Genomic DNA, 6,000 nt, shown 5'->3' on the forward strand with positions numbered 1-6,000 from the left:
CACAGAAATATCATAGTGTGGTTCATCATATACATTTCAAATTATTACATGATTAACTTTTATCGCACTGTGCATGTGACAAATGCTATTTTTTATGATTAGACACATTTCTGTTTTTCTTTGTATATTCTACATACAACATAAATTAAGAAAACACAAGCTAACCTATGAATTTTCAAATTAAATAAAAACAAAAGAATGTATATCTTTGATACCATTTTGAGTTCCATTTTAGAAAGAGTTAAAGAACTTGTTTTTTTGTTCTCATGATATGATTCTGATATGGATACAAAACATGATAATATATTAAAGTGTAAGTGAGGGCCGGCCGAGTGGCGCGATGGTTAAGAACTGGCTTGGGACGCCAGAGGGCCCCGGTTTGGATCCCACATATGAGGGCCAGTGACACTGCCCTCTACAGCTAAGATGCTGAACAACAGCTCAACCTGAAGCTGGGTTGCCTCGAGTTGCCAGCGACGGCGTAGGCTGCAGCCCCTGTGGCAGTGGGTTGCCATGGGCTACCGTATGTAGCCAGCAGCCAGCGTGAGCGGCCAGCAGCCAGTGTGAGCGGCCAGCAGCTGCAGTGAGTGGCCATCCAGAAGCCGGCGACTGATCTGCCTTGCCCAGGAAGAGCGCAATGATGGTGCCAACTTGGGCCAGTGAAGCAACGTCCTCCACAACTAGACTGAAGAACAAAAGGACAGCAACTTGTCTGTTCCCCTTCCCCCAATTCCCCAGCACTGTTCCCATCCCCCCAATTCCCCAATAAAAATCTTTAAAAAAATAAAAATAAAGTATAAGTGAGATTATTTTCCAGCATTTCATATTTCTTAGATTGTTCATTTAAAAATATTGAACATATATATAAAGTAGAGTGCATGAACATTCATCTGGATAATCCAAATAATAATAGTTTGCCCTAAATATTTAGATGCTTTTTTAAACCTTGAATCTTCATTTTAACTTTTGAAAGTGAAGTTAATATTTCCTTATTCACAATAGCCTTTACATAGCTCAGTGTTATATTATATAATAGTATGCTATAAAGCACATTATCTTAATTGAACCTCATAGTAAACCTGAAACATGGGCAATGCAGGTTCTTTCTCCATAAATAAATTAAAGCCCAGAAATATTTAGAAATTGGCCCAAGTTCATGGGGCCACTAAAGAGCAGAGCAAAAATAGGAACACGCACTACTGAGCCTGTATCTTTCCACTTTAACATGTCTGTTACAAAATAGACACCATAGTCACTTAGCAAATATATTAGGGAAATAATTTCTTAGGAATAGTAACAGTATATATGATTACATACATATATATACACATATATATATACATGTACATATATATGTATGTATATCTGTAGGATACATTGAACAGGAAATATACTTGCCTATTTGAAGAAAAAGGCTGGATTTTACTTAAGGGCATACAAAAAAAATTGAGTAAGAGGTGAGAGAGATGTTTCTAGAGAGGCAGAAGTCTACTCTCTCCAAGTTAACCTATAAACTTAACACATTTCAAATCAAATTCCCAGTGGGACTTTTTGGAACTTGTCAAATGTTTCTGAAGTTTATCTGGAAAAAAAGTTAATGAATAGTCAGACCTTTTATTTTTAAAGAAGAGCAGTGGCCTTAACCAGGTTGTAAAATGAACTATTCAACCATAAAAATAATATGCAGTAGGGTTGTGCCAGACTAGACAGAAGGGTCTGTGAAACAGAAGAGAAATGCAGAAACAAAACAACTATATATGGAATTTTAGTATATGATAGAGCTGACATTTCAAACTAGTGAGGAAAGCATGGATAAGTTAATAAATGGTGCTGGAGCCAACTGGAAACAACCTCACACCTTATACCAAACTGAATTCCAGACGAGTTAAATATTTATATGGAAAAACTGAACTTATAAATCTACTGGAACAAAACATAAGTGAATATTTATATACTCAGACAGAGAAAGGATTTTCGAAGGCCTAATACCTAAAAAAAAAAGATTAATAAATGTGAGTGCATAAAAATGTTAAAATTTGGTATGGCTAATTACCATAATTCAAATTTAAGAGGTAATTGACAAACATAAAGCTAATAACAATAATTAGGAATCTTTTCCATTAATTAGAAAAGTATGAACATGATAATATAAAAATGAGCATATTACAAATGTAAATAATTCACTATAGGAGAATGCAAACGAAGAAAAATCAAACAAAAATGTTTACTAGATTACCAAAATATGCAAATTAAGTCAAGGCAGAGATTTTTCCTGTTAAGGAAAAAAAATCAATGATTTTTTAATCAAATATTGAATACTCAAATTTTTAAAAACTTTCACACAACCAGCTTTGCAAGTATCTCTTACTCATTGGTTGTAGATCAGAATCTTGTGGACATTTTCCTGTAAAAAAAAAAAATCTGAATCACTATTTGACAGAATAGGTGACAGGGCAGGTAATACATGGACTTGGATTTCCATAACTTTACTACAGTATGGACTTTGACAAGTGCCAAATTGTACATGGGCACAGTGAGGTGACAATGTGCTATTAGCAACATTTTGTCATTGTTATCTGATGCTCATGAGTAATCCAGCAGAGCCCTAAAGAACACATTGCTTTGAGGCAACATGCTCATACATTCAAGAGAGGGCTGGGTGGGAGTAGACTGAGCAGATGAGGCAGGAGCTTGTTCACAAAATGCATGGGGGCACCAAGAGTAGCAAACTAACAAACTCTCAGTAACTACGATAAATAATGTATTGCAATATTTTAAAAAATAAAAATAAATGCAGAAAACTTCCCTGAATTATGTATAAATATTTTAAATAAAGAGAATCAATATTCCTGATTTTCCCCTTTCCCCATACCCGCCAATATGGCTTCGATTGCTTTTAGAGGCTTCAAGAACAAGATCAAAAGATCACTTGCAGATGTCCTTGAGAATCTGAACTGCTGGCTCATAGGAACGATGGTAAAGGTTAGAGAGGCTTTGAACCTCTGCTAATTTTTTTCCCTTGAGGTAGAGAACTCTAGATGGACAAAGACCCATTTTGGATAAGTAGAGAAAATATGGGGAAGTGTTGGATTTAAATTATGCCTTAAAGATGGAATAATGGGTCATCACCACTTATTCCCTTCCACTCTATTTCTAGAGTAGAGGTCTAATATGTTATCATTGGGTCCTGGTGCCAAGGGAACACGGCTTTCAGAGAAAGGTGCGTTCCAGGTACCCCTTTTGCTGTGAAATGCATCCTGATACTTCTCCCTTTGAACTGCTCTGTGTCCCCTCTCCCACTCACAGGCTTTCTTATCACCTTGAGAGAAATGATAGAGCACAATAGTTCAGTGTAGTCTCTGGAATTAAACTGCCAGGATTCAAATCCTACCTCTATCATGTCAGCGAGGTGACCTCGGGTAAGTTACTGTACTCCTTTAACCTTTAGTTTTATAATCTGTTAAATGGATATCTTAAAATTGGGAACATTAGACTAATTAATACATGAAAAGTGCTTATAGCATATAGGAAACACTTATACCACTTAACTGCTTCTATCTTATTATTACATATGAAGAACTTGGGGATTTTTCTCCAAGCCCCAGTGGTAGCCCTAGGTTAGCAGGGGAGAAGAGAACAGAGAAGTTTGGGACCAAAGACCCATTTGGCTACATTTGTGAATTTAATTGCTGTATCTTCTCAAATGTGTATGTATGTCCTTTATCACTTAAGGAACTGTAGCTAGAGAAACAGGGTACAAATTCAGACTACCGAAGCCTGGATGTCCTTATCCTTGAAGAAATGACGTATAATTATCTGAACATGTGGACATTATTTAACTGCTATAGCTGTAATTTAAATACATGAATATAATTCCAAATAATGCAATCTGGATAATGTCATAACTTCCATATTTGCAACAACAGGAGTTTTATTTACACTTTTTACATTAATATTTAAAAACTATAGCCATTTTCATAAAATTTAGAATTTGAAGAGATTAAATGAAACAAAATTTTCAAAACCACCATGCTTACTTTTCATATTTGTATTTTGTAGATACTTTCCCTTCCCATTTTGTATTGTTCATAGTCAAGTAGAATCTCTTTAAATTCTGATGTATAGAGATAGGTTTTGTGTAGGTGGGTCCTGTAGATAGGTTTATTTATCTTAAAAAGTAACTCAGTATCCTGACATCATACTGAAAAATACTGTGGACAGCAAGTGTTTTCAAGTGCTAATAACTTTCATGGATGAATCACATGACAGCTGAAAAAATACCATAAAACCATAGACTTGAAGAAGTAAGGGTGTGAGTGCCCCATCCCCATGTGATAAAGTAGATATATTGTTCCATATTGTAGATTTTTCAAAATCCAAATATATAAAAAAGAGTATTTCAGAAGTTAAAAGAAAAAGGAGGATGTAATAAAAATATTTTCAATTCTTTCATAGTCTTAAATCCATACGCATTAGCAGGTCCTGCAAGGTTTTGCATAATTTGAAGCCATCTCCCTCCCCCTTTTGTCCTGTTTCTCTCTGTCCAGGTTTATTTTTGCTTTCCCTCCAACCTCCAATACCCTGTGCCCGACTTATTGGCACCCTGCTGCTCATCTTCTTGAGGTTGCTAAATATTTCCAGCTCCTTCTACGGTAGTGCCTTTTCCTAAATTGTTCTTTAACTGGAATTCTTCCCTTTCTACTGTCATCTGACTACCTTCAGCTTTTCTGTCATGCCCTAGCTTAATTGCTCAGGGTGCCTTTCTTGATCTCTTAGCCAAAAAATAAGTGAATTGCTGAGGTCCCCTGTCTATATTCTTTCACAGCAGTCGATCTCCCCACTCCCTCATCCCAGTCTTTCTTACAATTGTCATTGTATCCTTATTTAGAGCATTATTTGTTTAATAGCTATCTTCCTTATTAGGCTGTAAGCTTCTGGGTGGTAGACACAGTATCTGCTTCCCACTGCCAGACACATGTTGCCTAACATATGAGTACAAGCAGGCACTTTGTGGCACTGAATGATTTGCCTGTTAAATCAAGGAGTGAATTATTAAGTGAATGAATAAATTACGCTTAGTATGCAGTGACCGATTCTGTGCTTAACTTACTTGAATGATCCCCCCACAGAACTGTGTTCACAGTTGCTTTCTAAATTGATCTAAGCTATGACAGCGAGTGCATTTTCTGGAGGATCTGTCTTTTTATTTTTTCCTATCAAGACTTGAATTTCGATTTTATAAATTTCAAAGTACCCAAGGCTATGATGATTAAGTACCTGAGGCCAGAAAACCAGACAAAGCAAAACAAAACTCTACATCACATTATGTGATTCTCAGGTCTGAATTGTGGAATTATTAGTCTTAGTTTTTATTTAATGTAAACTCCAAAAAATTGAAGAAGAAACACACACCACCTCACGCTAATCTTATCATGCAGTGTCATTCACTCATTCGACTAGAAACCTGTGGAGTGAAGAAATTATTTTAAACTGTTTCTTAAAAATTTTAAATTTACTTAACAATTTTTGAAAATTAAGTTACAACATGTAAATTTATTTAAAATTGTTTATTTAAGTTGTTTATTTTCAAAGTTATAATTGGAATTGTAAGTAAGGCAGTTTTAAGTTCACAGAGAATGTAATGAGGGGCTAATTTTAAAGGCAGCAATAATGAGAAAAGAGCTCCCTGCTCAGCACTTGTATCTCCAGCGTCCATGTCTTCACAAAAAGGCAGCGGCACCTCATTTCATTGCTTCAGATATAGTGAATCCTAATGGACAAATGCTACAATGGGGTGAAAGTATAGATTCTGTACTCTTAAAATTGTACTTTTTTAAAAAAAAATTTATTTATTTATTTAAAGATTTTTATTGGGGAATTGGGGGATGGGAACAGCGCTGGGGAGTTGGGGGAAGGGGAACAGAAAAGTTGCTGTCCTTTTGTTCTTCAGTCTAGTTGTGGAGGACGTTGCTTCACTGGCCCAAGTTGGCACCATCATTG

This window comes from Hipposideros armiger, unplaced genomic scaffold, assembly GCF_001890085.2.
Source record: "Hipposideros armiger isolate ML-2016 unplaced genomic scaffold, ASM189008v1 scaffold_1, whole genome shotgun sequence".
Classification (NCBI taxonomy): Eukaryota; Metazoa; Chordata; class Mammalia; order Chiroptera; family Hipposideridae; genus Hipposideros; species Hipposideros armiger.